This window comes from Pangasianodon hypophthalmus, chromosome 22 (genome assembly GCF_027358585.1).
Source record: "Pangasianodon hypophthalmus isolate fPanHyp1 chromosome 22, fPanHyp1.pri, whole genome shotgun sequence".
NCBI lineage: Eukaryota > Metazoa > Chordata > Actinopteri > Siluriformes > Pangasiidae > Pangasianodon > Pangasianodon hypophthalmus.
Genome location: NC_069731.1, coordinates 7,958,259 through 7,978,258, shown reverse-complemented (window position 1 = coordinate 7,978,258; position 20,000 = coordinate 7,958,259). Strand labels below are relative to the sequence as shown.

At 36.8% G+C, this 20,000-nt stretch overlaps 1 protein-coding gene across 2 annotated transcripts in view; it reads left to right on the top strand.

Moving 5' to 3' along the window:
* Positions 1 to 20,000, top strand: part of erfl1 (Ets2 repressor factor like 1) — a 50,868-nt gene that overhangs the window by 8,416 nt on the left and 22,452 nt on the right. For both annotated transcript variants that reach the window (XM_026924779.3, XM_026924781.3), the window contains one exon: positions 2,233 to 2,369. The gene's annotated coding sequence lies outside the window, so the exon portion shown is untranslated. The remainder of the gene's footprint in view (positions 1 to 2,232; positions 2,370 to 20,000) is intronic.

The following is a 20,000-nucleotide window of genomic DNA, read 5'->3' as shown; positions in this document are numbered from 1 at the left end:
GAAAGACCATAAACCTTCAGGGATGCGTTTCCTGAAAAGTTTGGAACCTTAAGTACTCGATTAACTTCATCTTAAAAATTGTCTGTAATTAATCAACGTTTAACGAAACCCTTTTAACGGAAGTGGTGCGTAAAGTCTTATGCGTAAATTAACGCACAGCCTGACTCATCGGTTATTTCTTAAAAACATCTTTATAAAAATAAAAAAATAAAAAAATAACTGACTAACTAACTAACTAACTAAATAACTAACTACGTAAATAAATAAATAAATAAAAATAAATCCATTTACCCAAACCGAGGTTTGTTTATTGTTTATTATTATTATTATTATTATTATTATTATTATTATATTAGCTAATTATTAGGCCAGCTTCTAGACCATTGACCACATTATAACTTTACCAATTAAGCTCGCATGTTAATAATTCGAATAAAATTATAGTGTAATACAGATGAAGATGATGATGAGGAGGAGGAGGAGGAATGTGCACCAAGTTAGTACAGCCGTCTGTCCTAATGCTGTGTTGCGATCAAATAAACCCTCTGAGAATGTAAAGAATTGGGAGTTGGAAGTAGCTGACTCCTGCTTCATAGTTGATTTCCTCCTCCATATCTAGAATTTGTTGCTACTACCAGTTGCTCACCTACAGTCCACAGCTGAGGAACATTTCTCCTCAGGACTAACAGGTGAAAAGTGCAGTATGCTTACTGAGAATCTGATATTGAGACTTAGTCAGAAAGCCTTAGGAGAAGATTAGAGAGGGGAAAACTAACACTCCTGCACAGTGTAGAAGGACGAGGAGATAGAAATGGATGAGCAGATCAGGAGAGAGAGAGAGAGAAAGGATACTGTACACCAGAGAGTGGAGAGAGACATATCAGAGTTATGAGAGAAGCTCTTGTGTAATGGTTGGACATTTTATGATTTATAATTTTTTATAATTTTTGTCATAGTTTTTTTTTTTGATGTTGTTGTTAATAAACACTATCATTATTCTAAGAACAAGTAAGTAAAGCAAGACTAACTTGACAACAGTTTCACACACACAAAATATGCAACATAAATAAGTCTGTCCATCCTAAAAGAAAGTATAGTTTATTCATTTTTGGGCATATTAATTTTCCTCATAGCTCCCTGTCTCTGTTGAAACTGTGTTACTGAAATGAACTCTTTTTCCATTAGCACATAGTTGGTATTCTTTTGTGTATATCTGTATGTCTTTTCTTTCTTTTTTTTTTCTTCTCTGCCTCAAATCCTGCCCTGAGATTTAGAAAACACTTGGTTTATTCTCGAAACGATCACATCCATCGCCTGCCATTTATACTGTTACTGTCTCTACTGCTTCTGTTCCATCTGGAGAATTTACCTCCGAACTGTGAGCTCACGAATTATTAGTTCGTAATCCACTGCATTTAGTTGGAGAAAAATAGGCCTACCTAGCACATTATACACCTTACACACACACACACACACACACACATATATATATATATATATATATATATATATATGTAAAGTATATAATGTATATATATATATATATATATATATATATATATATATATATATATATATATATATATATGCACACACATTACTAATTAAATTATATATTGAAAAAAAAATAAAAAAGAAAGAAAAATGATATGAAAATTATCTATCTATCTATCTATCTATCTATCTATCTATCTATGTGTGTGTTTATATATATAATTAAAGTGAAATGTTTATAGTTTAAATTGGATTTACGCACAAAATTACTATATATATATATATATATATATATATATATATATATATATATATATATATATATATATATATATATATATGTATAAATATATATATAAAATAAAATGTATATAAACTATATTTATGTCAGCTCAAACTGAATATTTTACCAGAAAGAATGTGTAAGCGCATCAGTTCAGGGTGCGTAAATATATTACTTATGATCCATTCCATTGCATAAACATTTGCTCATGTCTTTAAACACTAAAAGAGAGTTTATTCTGGAGGAAGCGGCTTCACTTCTCATTCTGGGGTGTGAACTTGTTGCATCTTTATGCAATGATTGTGGAGGGAAATGTGGGTTTGAGAGACAGGACTGTGCAGGACGTTGAGTTTGCCAAGTCTTTTCTGGAGCCGGTTCGTATTTCTGTCACGCGCGGAGCAGAAGATGAAGGGAAGACCACGGTTTTTATGTGTTTGTTTGTATTTCCGTTACAGCCTACGCTTCGTGTGCGCGCGACGGAACTTCCTTTGCAATTCCACCGAGTCGACTGACGCGCAGCGAGTCTCAGGCCGGTTCAGGACGCGCTCGCGCTCCGGGCTTCGGCCCGCTGTTTCCTTCACGGGGAGTTACGGTAAGAGCCTCTGACTCTCATTCACTCTACACATCTATCATTCTATCATTCTAATAAGTCTTATCATGGAAGAATTAGGGTTAGAGTTAGAATTTGTTCAGTTCAGCTCAAGATTTGCACCAAAAATGATTCAGGTTATTTGATATATATGATTTTTTTTTTTTTTTTTTTTTTTTTTTGTGCATTCATATCACTTCGGAAATCTTGTCATTAGTCTGGAAAATATCTCTGGCTTGCAAGGTGCTTTAACTTGCAATGAAATTACAATTAAAGCTGGTTGCACACAATATAAAATCACATTACTATCCAGGGATCTCTTTAAGTGTAAAATAAAATCCATGGTCCCTCCTCAGTACAGATGGATTTACTATCCAAATATCAGGCTCATTAGATAAATCTGTACAATATGCTGGGACCATTTGCTGGAACCATTACATTTTTTTCTCCACTCTTTCCACACACAGAAAAATTTACAAAAAAGATTATACTTTATTATATAGGTCTGTATGTTATTTTGTTATTGAGGTTTGGATTACACCAATTAAATTCAGTTCATCAGTAAAACAAGCTAATAGCTATAAAAACTCAATAATAAATGTAATAACTCTAATAATGGTAGGTTGTGGTTTTCACCATTTTAATAAAATGTAAAAAATCGCAGACTCCTGGGGGTCCTCGGACCGTACTTCCAGAACCATGCGTGTTTAAACGTTTGGTGTGTGAAAGCCAGCAGTACATTTAATTAAGGAAATTTAACTCTGGAGAGCTTTTGCATTATTTAGTATTGTATTTTCTTTCTTTCTTTCTTTCTTTCTTTCTTTCTTTCTTTCTTTTCTGTTTTTAACATTTGAAGCAGTTACATTCACAGGCATATTTAACAAACAAACACAGACATATTCAAAATTTGGGCTGTTCAAATGTAGGTTAGTTCAATGTTCAATGCTCAAGAAATTTATTATGAATGATTAATGATTATTGATATTCACACTACTACTCTCTCACTCAGGCCCGTAACCGGGATCAAAATTTTAGTGAGGTCCACACTGCGGAAAATGGGACCCATTTCATTGTTAATATACCACAATGCCAGATATGTACTACACCAGTTGCTAATTTCTAATTGCCATATCTTATCCTTCCATTCTTCCATAAACTACTTTGACTTATGTTAGACTATTTAATGCTATTAATAATAGTTATTTAATAATGCTATTAAATAGTTTAATAGTTATAAATAATACTTTTGGTCTGCAGTTATCTCGCTTTCTCTTTCCCTGAGTGTGGGCTTGTCCTGGTTTTTCGTTCTTGCTTCTTATGACTAATTATGAAAAAGCTCACATTAAAAATACCAACTAGCAAGCTGACAGTTTTTCGTATGTTCTCACATAACCTGAGGGTATATCACAGCTATATCAGATACTAACCTATTATACTGTATGTGTGTTGCATAGCTGTGAACAAGAAGTTAAAGTCTGCAGTATAGTGTTTCTTGAGAGTTAAACATTAAGTCTATGGTCCAACCTAAAGTGTTTTTCTCAGCTGCTCTGAGGTCAGTTGAGGACCAGACATCACTGCTGATTGGGTCGTCTTGGAAAGTAGACTACATTCTACTACCACATTATCAGGATGTTACTATTTCCATATTGAATTTGACAACTGAATATGGGCTCTGTGGGAAGTAAAAAAACAACAACTAACTATTCTGAAGCTACTGAGGTCCAGACCTTGGTGTCCTCATAGCTACTCAGTCATACACATACACTGTGGATTAGCAGTGCTGCAGTAATTATGGACTAAACAAACCTTGGTCATCCTTAGACATCAACAAAACATTTACTCCCACATCACATTCTCTTTTCTCATTTTCTTTCTCACTTTCCTCGCCCTCCGTTTTTCTCCGTGTTAATAAGTATAACACTGTACACAGTTAGCATGCACACACACATACACATACACACCTATCTCCTGATCTAGCTTGTTGGCCATGTGGAGAGTAGCTGGGAGACAGCAAGTAAGGAAAGGTCAGTTGATCGATGGGGACCAATTTGACAAATCCCTGTGACTCTCCTTAGGAGGAGGAGTAGCAGAGAAATGTTACACATGAGATATGGAGATTTGGAGATGCAGGGAAAATAGAGATTTGGACAAAACAGAGATGTGAAATGACAGATTAAGGCAAGAACTTCTGGAAGTTCATATACAGACTTTTTTATTACAATATACTTAGCAATAATTCAGTATTCTACCTTTCAGTTATTATTATAATTATTATTGTGAAATAAATATACTGGCAGTAGAGGTGACATTACAAAGACTTTATATATTTGTAAAGTGTTTTGTTGATGAAATTATAATTGTTATCCAATTTCGCAAGATTTGCACTATTAAACTGTAGTTGGTCGCTCTATTTTAGTCTCATGGAACACGCAATTGTCAACTGACTTCCTGTATAGGCTTATATGTACTTAATTTGTAATTTTCAAATGGTAATCTTCTTACATTTTATTTAATTTGAAAAAAAAAACTGAATGAGGTACTGAATAGTTTAAGAGTTTTAAATATTTTTTAATAGGCTCTATGTAGAATGCTACAATTTCTTTGTATGTAAAAATTTTTTTATTATTAAAGTTAGATTAGACAATTATAGGGATGTGAAAATGTAATATTGGCATAAGTTATTTATGTGAAGTGATCGCTGCATCTCACATACGTACAATTAGACATTTGCCACTGGAATGGGTATCAGTGTGTGTGTGTGTGTGTCTTCAAGCAGTCTTATCTAAAATATCCACAAGATGGGGAAAAATAAACCCACATGTTTAGATTTAGTCTTGAAGAAAGACTGATGACCAGCTCAAAGACACACAAAAGCCATGAAAACAGATGAAGGCTCTTGTCCTCTCTGTTGCTCTAAGTATAAACTCAATGCAATTCGATTGAGATTAGTTGCACTGGCATGACAGGAAGCACTTAGGAAGCAAAGACAGAATCTGGCTGACTATGTGCTAATAGAACACTCCACAAGTGACCATGCATCACGACTGCAGCATTTATCCACTCACACACACACGCACACACACATAGGGATGACTTTATGCACATGCATTAGTATGAGAGAGATTTAGGTATAAAAAATTTAAATGAATAGAAACTTCAGTAAAACAGAGATTGTGATACTGAGGTGTACTTTATGAAAAAAAAAATAGAAGAGATATTAAAAGACAAAGATGGCGATAAAGATGAAAGACAGATGAAGTCCATTTTTAAAGATAAGTCTTATGGCTTTGCTATAATATAGAGTGTATTTACAAGAGCAGAGATTAAGTCAACATGTCCATGTCAGTCAACAGGTCAGTTAACAGTTAAATTAATCCGATTTACGAGCAATTAAGGTGTGTGTGTGTGTGTGTGTACAGTAGGAGTAATAAGTAATATTAATACAGGGATGTCAGATGGCAGAGATGTGTTTGTGTTTAGCACACAAGCAGTCAAGCAATTAAGTTTATCAACTAATTACTATTAGTTTAACACCCTTACTATTTGAATTTGATGTCTTAGAAGATAAAAAGCAACTTCTATGGGATGGTGACGATCCAGGACCTAGGTTTGATGTTCCTACTTTATTGTCATCCTCCAAATTACATACTTATGTGATTTTTGTGTATCTTCAGTAGAGTTAGACCCGAGTAATAAATAGATTATGAAAGTCATGATTATATTTTCAGAACAATTCAGTATTTTTTTTTCTTTAATTAGTCCAATTCTTTTAGGTAATTTTGGAAGTGCTATGAGATCGGGATGAGACTGGGACAAAATATGACTATTATCGTATACCATAATAATTACATATGAAATAATTAACTACAGCATTATCACTATGCTGTACTGCACTATACTGTACACACACACGCACACACACACATACACATGTATTTCTAGATGCGACAAGTCATCTTAATTATGCACATTAGTTTTAGAGTTATACACGCCTGATTGCTATAGATGGATATCTATAATATGACGTTCTTATAATTTTTGGGAATTGAAGATTATTTTTATTTCAGTTCATCATCTATACTGTATTTTAATAGCTTCTTTTTTGCCAATGGTATTCTGTAGCTTTTCCTTTTAAACCATTCTCTGTTTTATGGATTTTTGGATTGTAAGCATTGTTATCTATTTGGATTGTATGCATAAGGGAAAATAAAATGAAACAACATGCTGTAAAAGTAAAAAAAAGGCACATAAATACAGTCTAAGCTTGATTTTTGTTTTGCCCCAAATGATAAGGTTTCTCCTTATTCCACACTCCTTCACCATTGTGCTTGTTTTCGGTCAGTGATGCTCTAGATCCATATCTCAGGCCACCGGGCAACACAAGGCCCCAGCGAGTGTGTAATGCTTCTGATTGTACTGGGAGATTGTGGTTGTGATAGCTATACTGATTGACTTGTACACAACAGAACATAAATCAAACACAAACAGAGAGAGAGAGAGGGAGAGAGAGAGAGAGAGAGGGGTGTAGCTTACATTAACCTTATTATACACACACACACACGCTGTGTTTTGTCTTTTGGTTATGGTTGTGGATATGGTCATTGGAGAATTCTGTAATTTGATTTAATTAAGATATAACACTTAATAAAAGTATTGCAGAATTCTGCTAGTTAGATTACAATTTCTTTAACTGCACACAATTTTTAAAACATTCATTTGCTCTTTTTAATAGCTTTTTTTCAGAGTATAGTCCTGTCATGCTCCCAGGGGTATGTATTTACCATGTGGTCCTCTTCAATCCTAAATGTCGCAAACTCTGAAAGAATACATAAGTTGTACCTCAGATTGAGTGGAGTGTTGCTGATTGGTGACCAAGATGAAGCACTATTGACTGGCAACTCCTGCCGAAGGATAACCGTGCAGTCCTGAGGCCAAACCCACTGTGGCATTTAATACACTACCATAGCAGTTGCTCCACTTACTGTGTGCGTGTAAGTGTGGACACCCGCACACTACCTCTCAAGTACACACACACACACTCGAGCTGTATCCTAGATCAATATAAAATGACTCTTGAGTGGAAAAGAACATCAGGAATCAAAAAGGAAGCAGAGACATCAGGGGAGAAAATGTTAGACCGGTAGGGGGAGAGAGAGGAGCTAGCAAAACATCAGCAACACACAGATTATACTTAAAAAGAATGGAGGCAGAAAGGGATGCAGAAAGGGGGGGTTACAGAGACCAAAGAGGGACAGAGAGAGAAAGAGAGAGACCTCAAAGACATTTTATAAGTAGGATATAATTTGTAAAAAAAAAAAAAAAAAAAAAAGGAGGGGGGTTGCACTACACTAAAGAAGATCTACACAGGGGAGACATAAGAGACAAATAAGAAAAAGGCAAAGACAATCTAAAAGGAACAAGGGGGACTGAAAACAGTAGAAGGGTGGGGGGCAAAATTTCCATCAGGTTTTCAATTGGGGAGGATCAATAGTGTATTAGAGCTCACCTTGACCCCTCAGCTCCCCCTTCTTCTGGTCCTGCCTCACAGGCCAAACCACTCGCACGACACGGCAGGGGGCTGCATAAGGGAGCGACTGCATTACTGATTCCCTCTCTGTGACCAAAGTGGCAGAAAATGGCAGAATAAAAATTGTGAAAGTGAAAAGTGAGACAGAGAGGAGACAGGAACACACTGTGTACATGTACTGCTGTAACAAAATGTACAGTTCTATTCACCTGTGTGTACCTTTATAGACAGAAAATCATAGTTAAGTAAAGTTTAAACAGACATTTACATGTGTCTTAAGGCTCTGTAGATCAGTTCATAGGACGTGAGAGAACACGGTTTTACGTGCAATGTGCTGCATGCAGTGTTCACAGTGAGATGCAGTGAGATACAGAAGCCTTGCTGATAATTAGCTATCAATCATTTGTAACCTTCTACTCTTCTAAATTAATTAAGTTTCATTTTAAAATGAATATAAGCATTTTACATAACATGGATACACAGAATGCAAAAAAAAGGCAATTGGGAAAATTTTAGAGTGACAAAGGACAATAAGACAGAGACAGGAGATGATTGGAAAATTGGAAAAATTTGTATGGTTCAGGAAATTGGTATTCAAACAAAGAAACAAGAAAGAAGGAAGCTCATAAAGAAGTGGAAGAGAGTGGCCTAACCCTCAATTTTATGCCATTCCTCATGTCACCTCAGTGTATAATAGTCAGTGATGTCTGATATAATTTTGGACATATTAAAAGATCCTGTTCAATAACTTGGACGATTATTTCTCGATTCTACTCCCGAGCTAACGTTGGCGTCACACACACACACACACACACACACACACACAGAAAGGGAGAGAGAGAGAGAGAGAGAGAGAGAGAGAGTGAGTGCCTGACACCAGAACGTGGCATGCACGCAATGTCCCTTGCTGAGGGGAGAAAAGAAGAAAAGGGAGGAAAAAAAGGAATCGATCGCCAGGGACAGTGGTGCGCGTCGGAGGATCGTATCTTGTCAAAATAATATATTACCCTCATCCCCGGCTGATCGATGCGGTGGATTAGGAACGGAGGGCTCTCTCTCTCTCTCTCTCTCTCTCTCTCTTTCTCACTCTTTCTTGCTTTCTCTACTGGTGCCTAGTGCAGTTTAATATTTACCTCCGTCAAGGAACAGCCGCGCTCTACTAATTGATTCCGACACTAGGGGCTCGTTTTTCCGACACTGCGGAAAGAAGAGTGTACAGTGTGCGAGAGGAAAAAAAATGGTAAAAGTGAGAGCAAAAGGAGAAAATACCTCACCATATGAGATACAGTGCTAACGGGGTGTCCATCAGAGCTTGACCAAAAACGCACTGACCTAAGTTGTACTAAAAACTGGACAAGAAGTAAATGCCAAGACATAAGAATAAAAACATGTAACAGTTAAAAAATAATACAAATGAGGCCAAAGTTTAGGTTCTTAACTGTCCATTTCCTTGTCATTGGGGTGGTAATCTTTTGTATCTTTAGTGTGTTACATGGTAATGTGAATGTAGTTTACCTTTAAATATGATTTAAGGTACATTACTGGATCTTAAGGAGCATTCTTGAAGCCTTTAAAGTAATACTTGTACCTTTCCACCTAGTAAATGATATACTATATGGCAAAACTTTTGTGGACACCTGACTATCACACCCATATGGTTCCTGCCCAAAGTGTTGCCTCAGAGTTGAAGGCACGTAACTGTATAGAATGTGTTTGAAACTAAGGGGCCCAAACCTGTTCCAGCATGACGATGCTCCTGTGCACAAAGCGAACTCCATGAAGACATGGTTTGCCAAGGTTGGAGTGGAAGAACTCGAGTGGCCTGCACAGAGCCCTGACTTCAACACCACTGAACACCCTTGAGATGAACTGGAATGCTGAATACATGCTAGGCCACCTCGCCTGACATCACTGAGGCTCTTTGGCTGAATGGGCAAATCCCCACAGCCACATTCCAAAATGTAGTGGAAAGCCTTCCCAGAAGAATGAAGGTTATTGTAACAGCAAAGCAGGGATTAAATCTGGAATGGGATGTTCAAAAAGCACATATGGGTCTGAAGGTCAGGTGTCTCCAAACATTTGTCTAGATATTGTACATAAGGTATAAAAGATGTACCCTTGAGGGTACAACCCCAGTGACAAGTAAAGGTACAATTTAGTACCCTTTTTTCAGCAATTACTGAGTATAGAACATAAGTAAAGAATGAGAACTAAATGTAGGAAGTGGTATGCGTACTGTGAATACACTCTTAGTGAAAAATCGTTTAAATGTAGAACTCATGAGCAGTCTTTGGTTGTCCTTCTGGAGGAACCCCTAAAGGTTCTATGTAGAACCTTTGTTTCAGGAATGGTTCATGTCAAACCTTTTAGGAAGCTTTAGGAACTAGCCTAAGAAGCCTTGAAGATTTCTTCTTTCTAAGAGTGTACACCTTCAGAAATCAATGTACCGAACTGTACTTTGCCTTGTCGCTGGTGTGGTAACATTAAGGGTACATCTTTTGTACCTTTAATATGTATTTTTACCTGGAAGAGTGCATGTGGTGAACCATTAATTAGCTTTAAAGGTGCATCAGTGGTCCCTAAGGTCCAATTATGTATCATAAATAAATAAATAATTTTAAAAGTAATAGATACATACTAAAGGTACAAAGGATGTCCCCTTGCTGTTACCACCCCAGTGACAAGGAGAGATCAGTTTGGTACCTTTATTTTTGAGAGTCTAGAAAAAGATGGAAGGCAAGGGTTGACGATCCAGAAGAGAGAATGAGGGTGCATTAAGGCAAGTGACATAAAGATAACCAGCAAAAGACAAGAAACATGGCAAGGGAACAGATGACAACAATAAAAAAGAAAAAGGAGAGCTAAACAGCAGGGAAGAAAAAGGAGGTGACAGTGACATAGAGGAGGGAGAGACAGAACACACAAGAAAGGAGGGAGAGGGAGTGAGCCAAAGAAGGACCATATTTTCTGTTGAAGGAAAGTGGCTGTCACCTTGTTCCGCCAGTAAAGAGTGTAGCTATAAAATACAAAACACGGGCAGGCTACAGTGGATGACGTATGTGTATATCTAGGCTTTGTCAATATTTCCTTCCTTCTCTGTCTCTGTCTCTCTCTCTGTCTCTCTCTCACACACATACACAAAAGTTTCAGTGGCTGTGGAAGCTCATACTGCAAAAACACAGCAGACAAAACCATTTTACAAAATAGGGGAAATATGAATCTAATGAGTTGTTATCTGATTAGTTGTAAACAATGCAAAGACCTACATCATAGTTATCAAATAGATGTATTTCACACCTATTCTGCTAAACCCTCCTGGGCCCCCCATCTGGTAAGGGCCTTGGACTGCTTCCTTGGTTGTTTGCCCATGACACTGGGCTGCATATGACTCAACCTGAACCAAACAAGCCACAAATTATCCTCAGTAACCACATAAGAAAGTGTTAGATTATTATTTTTCATTTAAATGATGTACTTTGTCTTATGGGAGCTGACATTTAACTAAGGATAGATAGATAGATAGATAGATAGATAGATAGATAGATAGATAGATAGATAGATGGAAAAACGGAGAAATCCGCGACTGCAGTTTTTTACTCTAGTATTCTGCTGCCATCTTTCTGCCCTGTTCTGCCTCCCTCCCTCAGGGCCTTCCTTCTGTTTCTGCCTCTTTTGTATAATCTTAATATTTAAATGCCACTTTATCAATCTCTCTCTAGTCACTGACGTAATCATTCGTCAAAGCATGCAAATGTCTATGTCATATCTAAAGAATTGACATAAAATTGTTGCTGTTTTGTTAGATAAATGGACTTGATAAACTTTTGAACAAAAGAAAGATGCCTAGACAAAGAGAAATAATAATAATAATAATAATAATAATAATAATAATAATTAAAAGCTTAGTATATGAAAGATTTCTTCCAGAATCGTTATGCCTAGATTTTGTCTGCAGTATAGAAATATTGAAACGTAAAACCATTAATGATTATTTACCAATAATTGATTACCTGTAGCACCGATTTTTGCAAGAGAAAAGAAAAAACATTTACCCTGTCATACAATGCAAGCCTTCAAGATGAAACCCATCACATCTAATTCATGAAATCAAATCTGAAAATAAAATCTTTTTTTATTTAATGTTTTGCTCTGTAAAATATTCCTTTCACCCAAACAATTGCATTAAAATGATCTTTCAGTTGTACCCAGCTCATACAATATATCATTCTTGACTAAGGCTTCATAATCCAAACAATTCCTTGTATTTACAATTCTAGTGTTACAGTGCTTTAAAGCAATTGACCAGGAAAACATGCTGATAGGTCTAACCCATCTGAAGAGATTTAGCCATTTGTTCCAAGAAGTGTTCCAGGAGCGTCCTATGTCTCGCAGGGCCATTGTGCTGGCAAGCAAGAGTTTCACCCAATTATAGCCTTTTAAAAATGTTTCAAGCAGGTTTTCATTGGCCTTTCTGCAATGTATGGTGCAGTTGATAAGCCACATGCAGTTTTTGCATGATTTCCATCATCTTGGCTAAGTCTCTGGCAGTTTATGTGGTGAGATGTGTTCCTCTGCTTGATTCAATTGACAAAGTGAAACCCTCCATACCCATTATGTGTGCCCTGCCATATGGTGCCCTTCATTATGGGTGTAATACAATAAATCCCGTAATGATGAAACCACTTGAGCAGGCCCTTGTCCAATTAGGTTCCTTTTGGGCAGACAGACTTTTCTTTTGCTCCATCAGTGATTTAGCAGGGGCATGTTTGGCGGGATGCACGGTGGAACAGGAGGTAATGTTGCCACCTTACAGCTCCAGGGCCCAGGGTTCAATCCTAAGCTCAGTTTTCTGTCTGTGCAGAGTTTCACATGTTCTCTCCTTGTCCAAGTGGGTTTCTTCTGAGTTCTCAGATTTCTTCCTAGCTCTTCAAAAGCATAGGTAGATTGGTTGTGTTAAATTGCCCCTAAATTTGACCGAGTGCGTGAAAGTGCGTGTGTGGTGCATGGGATGGACTGTCTGATCCAGGGTATGTCCCCACTCAGTGTTCCCGTGATCAACTGCGGATTCTCTGCAACCCTGACCAGGATAAAGCGGTTACTATCATTCAATGTGTCTTTGTTGAGCACTTTTATGGTCAAACGGTTTGGTGTGTGTTGTGGTAGAGATATACATAGGACTGGTGTGCCATCTATGGAGCTGGCGGAGTGGGAGGTAGTATATGGATGTATGATTACCATGCGGACCTCCATTGTCTGAAAGACAAAATGTTGAGAGTGTCATTAAAAAAACAAAAGCAGTATTTGACATCTGGCTGCAATCTCAGCTGTTTGCGTTTACATTTACTCAATTGGCAGAATCTTTTATACAAAGCAACTTGCAATAGAGCAGAGGAGGGTTAAGGACTTTGCTCAAGGGTCCAACAGTGATAGCTTGGTATCAGAATTCAAACTCATTATCTCCCAATCAGTAGTCCAGAACCCTAACTACTGAGCCACCCCGTCCTTGTTTGCTTTGACAGGGCACTTGAAGTGATAATCCACTGCTTTATGCACACAAACAGCAAAGCCAGTCTGATAGACTTTACTAAGAGTAACTCCATCTACAATGGCAGATACTACATTAGAGATTACAGTGCCTACCACTATACACAATAGACGATTCACCATCATAGGCTATTGTCCTTAAGAGAACCAATCTGGGTCCCTTGCTATTAGATCCTTGACTGCATATTAGATACATGACTATTATCACCCTGCAGCAAAGGCATTATGGGTGTATATGGCGTGTGCATGATTATCATTTCAAATCTAATTATATAAATGTTTTACAGCCCAGTGAGCTATGACTAGATGTCTTGCATAAGCATCATAGTTTTTGTATGGGACACATACAACACCAGACACAATTTCCCTTGTCATTTCTTGCCACCACGTTGAGCACGAAGGCAGCTCACTACAGGAGTTCTTGAAGGTAGGAGTGGTACTGAGCACAGCCTTAAGGCTTTCCAAAAATGATAAGGCCTCACAGTATAACACAAGGTTATCTACACCCAGTCAGCACACCATACAAAGGTATATCAGTTTAACGCAGTTTTTACTGAAATTTCAACAGAAACCAGTTAAACCCAAAGATGATCTCAGAGACAGAATTCTGATTTCTTCCACATTGCATTGGTCAGATACTTTCCCTCCTTCTGTTGGTTTCCACAAATGTTAGTCTTTGTTTGCAGTAGACCAGAAAAACATTAACCTGGTCTAAAATATGTTTTTTTAAATCTAAAAAAATCTATTGAAGGTGTGGGAGAAGAGACCCTTGTGGCACTTTATTTACTTGTTCTATGTGTGGCAAATATAAAAGCAAACTTGTATCTGGGAGTCTGGGAGTAAAGTGTAAATACACTGTATGTAGACAAAAATTTTACTGAATGGACAAGAGTTGACATTCAGTGGACAAGAGGTTCTTGGCCTTTTGAATATGTGACTTGCCTTTTAAATATCCTACATTATTTTCCACCAAAGGTACTACTGGATTTAGGATTCAAGCAGAATAATTTTCTGGTATTCTTCTCATTCAGACTTGCGTGATGACATAATAAAACATCAGGCTTTGTGTTCTTTTAACAGGCCCTGTAGATGAGCATGAATTTAAAAAGTAGCTAGTGGGCAAAGGTTTAAATGCTTGTCAGCATTCACAATAGCTTTTTCAGGTTGTTGGACACAACCAAAATAGCGCTATCGTTCTTGTGTCATTATCAAGTATCTCACTAGTTGTTAGTGTTTAGAATCCTGTGGTTTTCCTGTTGGTCTTGGTCTGTCTGTATGTCTGGTTTGTTGAGACTTCATTCTGTTTTTGTCAATCTGTGTGTTGATGTACCAAGTCTGATTCTTGAAATCAAGTATGCACATCACTAACACACCTACACACATGCGCACAGGTTACTTACATGTCACACATCACTAACACACTTATACATTACAACTCTCACGTGGTTTATACAATTAACAGTTGTAGATGTGGTGGTAATGCTGTAATGCCCTATAATACTTTGCAGATTATGGTTTTTAGAATTAGTGTGACCTTATGAATGCATATATTTAGATATTTTCACAAACTTACTTAAGCTTAAAGAGACATGACATTACTTACTTTCATAACTACATACCTAATAATTAATAGCAGTTAGAATTGTTTGATTGTTTTTGAGATTAGATTCATTTGACCTACATTTCACCTACATAATTTAATTTCATTTGAGAAATCTCTATAAAAAAAAGGTCTGTTGAAGCTGCTTTAGAATCAATGATGATAAATATTCAATATATCATATAATGATTCTGATGATACTACTAAATGATATTACACTACTACAGGGTATAGCGCTGTACCGTGTGTAACACACCTCATTGTACCGTGTGTAACACACCTCAACACACTGTACCGTGTGTAACACACCTCAACACAGCAACTGTGTACCGAGATGTAGCCCAGTTCCACATCCTTGCCTTATAGTCGAACTCTTTGGACTCTGTAATGTCCTATAATGCAAATGCAAGCTAAAGTATGCGATAATGACCTTAGTGCAATTGGGAGTAGCAGATATATTATATTTGCTATTTTCTTGATAATCTGTGTAGTGAGTAACCTGGTAAAGGGGCACAATTTTAAAAAGATGTATATATTTATAAAATGAATATATACGTATTGTGTGTAATAACTAATTAACTGGCTGTTTTTCATATAGTAGCCACAATTGTGTTGCTTCTTCTTATTTCAATGGGTAAAATAATTTATTGTGTTTAGATAGTAGCTATGTGAAATAGTATATTCATACTGAAATGGGGTTACATGAATAGTATATAAATAAATCTGACTTTTAGGAAAAGGGAAAGGATTGCGTGAAGTTGCGCTCCTGATGGTTAATAAATATAGCTTAATATGAACTAGAAAAATTCAGCACTGAAATGAGGATTTTTGCATTTATTTTAAATAGTAAGTTCAATAAGTTGAAAAGACTTTTTCTTCTAGATGCATTTTTTAAAAATAATTGAATGCACTTTTTCTGTAGGCTAATCCTGTTGCCATCACAAATGTCACATGTCACATGTATGTCATGTCACAGGCCTAAATTTTAATCCCTTCTGATGTCACATTGAAATATCAGCATCTTGATTGTTTTTGAGCAAACAGGCAAAGTAATTCTGGAATATTCCCAAACACAACTGAGCGTGCATATAACGTGGCTTTCATCTATCAGTGCGACTCGATGATGTATTTGTATTTTATTTTTTTTGTTCACGCCGCCTTGTGTTTTCCTTTCTCCAAATCTCTATTCGCGTGTGCACCCGTTCTCCACCTCCATCCATCCATCCATCCATCCATCCCTCTCACCCATTTTTCTCTTCAAGTGTGTCTGTCTGTATTTTCCCATCTATGGTCTTTATTTAGCGCTGGCGGTGGGAGCTCAGGGAGCGGTAACAGAAGTGTCAGGTGTCATTATTCGTCTAATTCCGTAATCCGTCATCGCGCACTCCCGGCGCACGCGGCATGTTATGGTGCGGACACGGCGCGTGCAGTTAGGCGCCTGGCTAGAGATTCGATTTGACACGCGCAGAGGTGGGCTCGCGCTGGAGGGGTTCAGGGGTGTACAAGAGTGGAAATGAGGTCTTGAGTTGGCTGGAGACAAAGAGGGCATCGAGATAAGAGTGCATAGAGAGAGGAGCCGATTTGAGCACTTTTTCACATTTGAGATACGCACTAGGACTATAGTTGACTATCATATGTGAGTTTATAGTGCCTCTAGCTACAAATCTACAAATACACAGCACCAGGTTTGCACAAGTGAGATCTTAATCCTATTTAATAAAGGATGCAAACTGCTTTTAGTTACTGTATGTACATGGTATTTTGTTTTAGACTAGATTCATTAACAAATTATTTTTGGCACGTGCTTGTACACAGGCCTGAGAGTCCTTCTCAACCATGCATTCTTCATTCTGCACTTCCAAATAGGCGAAAAAGAAATAAACCTAACATAGAGTTAAGTGCAAACTAACAATGGGCTCACATGTTGGATACTAGACTCTGTAGGAATAGTTAGTTTCAGTGGATATGTAGTTAGTGAGAGTTATTTCCTCTTCCTCCCTCACACTGTCAGCGGCAATTTGTATGGGAAATCTCAAGTCTAGGTTCCAAAAGAGATTAACACGCTCAGGCTCAACGAGATCTTAAATCCAATTACCACTGCAAAACCGTTTTAACTACTTTAACCTTGTCGAATACTACAACTGCACGTCTTTAGGGATGAAGAGTTGGAGTTATAGGTCGTGGTTCTTCTTTGTCATTCTTTCACACCATGGAAGCAGGTGCACAGTTGATAGTCACGTGTAAAGACTTTGAATGACGTCATGGTGTAACAGTTATACCCATTCGTAAGATCACATTAGTTGTTTTTTTTTTTAAATGTTTTTCCTCAGATTTTTTTTAATCTGTAAATTTGAAGCAGACCATTACATCAAATGAATACAGCCTAGAGAAACATCATGACTTGTTCATTACCATCACTGTACAAATGACAGAGTCTATTTATCTGATTATGAACCAACTTTTAACCAAATGTTTGTGTGATAGTTTGGTTTGGATTGTGTCTTAACTGATTCGTTTAGGGAGAAGATGTATTTTACGGAAAAATCTAAGTTCTAAGATCTCTATTTTAAGAAGGAAAACTGTTTTTTCCCCAAATATATTATGCATCACTACTTCTAGCTTAACAGACTTACTAAAAATACTATAATAATAATAATAATAATAATAATAATAATAATAATAATACAAGAACTACATGTATTATCAAAGTTATTATCAACTACCCCTAGTCCCACAGGCATGTTTCAAATGCTATTACATATACCAACAACAACAATAATAATAATAATAATAATAATAATACAAGAACTACATATATTATCAAAGTTATTATCAACTACCCCTAGTCCCACAGGCATGTTTCAAATGCTATTACATATACCAACAACAACAACAACAACAACAATAATAATAATAATAATAATAATAATAATAATACAAGAACTACAGATATTATTGAACTTATTGTCGACTAATTCTAGTCCCACAGGCATGTTTCAGATACTATTACATATACCAACAACAATAATAATAATAATAATAATAATAATACAAGAACTACAGATATTATTTAACATATTGTCGACTAATTCTAGTCCCACAGGCATGTTTCAAATACTATTACATATAACACAACAGCAACAACAACAACAACAACAATAATAATAATAATAATAATAATTATTATTATTATTACTATTACTATTATTGTTAGTAGTAGTAGTAGTAGTAGTATTAATATCAGTATTAAAATTTATAATAATAACTTCAAAGCAGTTTTTCAGAAATCCAGATCTCGATTTAGATCCCCAATGAGCAAGCCAGAGTTGAGAGTGGTAAGGAAAATCTCCCTATAGGACGACATGCAGAAGAAACCTTGAGAGGAACCAGTCTCAAAGGGGAACCCACCGAGTGTCTATTTCATTTCTTTTAAATAAAGTTTTACTTTTATTCGCATTGTATTTTCCAAAGACAAAGTAGGAGATTGGGTGGACACTGGCTGAAGACAAATTGCCGGGGAAGGCAATGGAGTGGAGTGCAGACCTACAGTATTCTAAAGCACGATAAGGTTAAGGTAAAAATAACCTAGGCTAGAAAAGTATGGGACTGATAAGAGGATGAAGACGATAGAGGAGATAGACAGAGATAACAAGTGAGATAAAACTAAAGACAGCGGGAGACACAAGGCAGTAAGATAGCCAAGGCGAGGCGGCTGCAAGATTGATAGTGTGTGTTGAGTTTGGGTCAGGGCAGTCACTGCTTCAGCCCTCCGGAGTAATTCTACACTTAATCACCATCATTATGGCAGACAGAGTAAGGAAGGGAGGAAAAGGAGCGAAAAAGAGAGAAGGGTTAAGTGGATGTAGATTTGCTTGAGTTATTAGCATACGGTTGAAGAGAGAGAGAGAGAGAGAGAGAGAGAGAGAGTGTGTGTGTGTGTGTGTGTGTATGAGTATCATACGCTTGAATAGATAGGGAGAGGAAGGCTTAAGGACGAACTGAGGAAATTCATTTAGATGATGTGTCGCATTCACTGAAGGCCTGATTGGCATAAATTAGTTACAGAACAAGACAAGAGAGTTAAAAATGTGAAAGAAAGTTGGAAAGTTAATTCAAGCTTATGTGTGTTCTGTTTTATAAAGTTCTGACTGAAACATTTGAACCTGTACCCTTAAAACCTGTTAGGCTTAGATGTGTAAATTAGCTACAAACTGAACTGAATTTGAGCAACTGCATATTATTATATCGTGATAATTCCTCAGGGTATCGTATCGAAAGGGTACTGGGAACACAAAGTCTTGGCTTGCCTGAAATCTAATGTATGAGAGGCTGTAATTAAGAGTCTCGTTGTTACAAAAGCAAGAGATTTTTTAAAAATACGGGACCCTGATGATATCCTACGGTGTATATTCAATAAAATCCCCTGTGTTATAATAACTACAAAACACAGTACAAAAGCTAGACGACTCATTGCCATTTCACTGCTTTCCACAGTTTGTCTCTGTTTCATGGCTTGAATTGCTGCAATAACATTGTGGGCCATGTAAGCATACTGGTTCCATTCATTCATTCATTCATTCATCTATCCATGTATTTGCCTAATCTGACCATATCCTCCTCTCCTTTTTTCATCTCCCTTCCTTCACCTATTATTCTCCCATCTAATTAAAAATCGATAGTGTAAGGCCGGCGGGTATTGCAGTGTATTTGTGAACGTTGAAAACAGGTCTCCAGACAAAGAGGTCAGAATGAAAAGCAAAAAGACCTCTCTTTCTCTCTCTCTCTCTCTTTCTCTCTTTTACTAACTAAAGTTAAAAAAACCAGTAGCATTTTAAGAGAAGTTTAATGCAACATTCAACATTGTAGCAGATGTAGAAGAATTCCTCAGGCACCATCAAGTAAAACAACATATTACATATATGATTTTTGATATTTGAATTTACAGCCCAAGCCACAGAGCCAC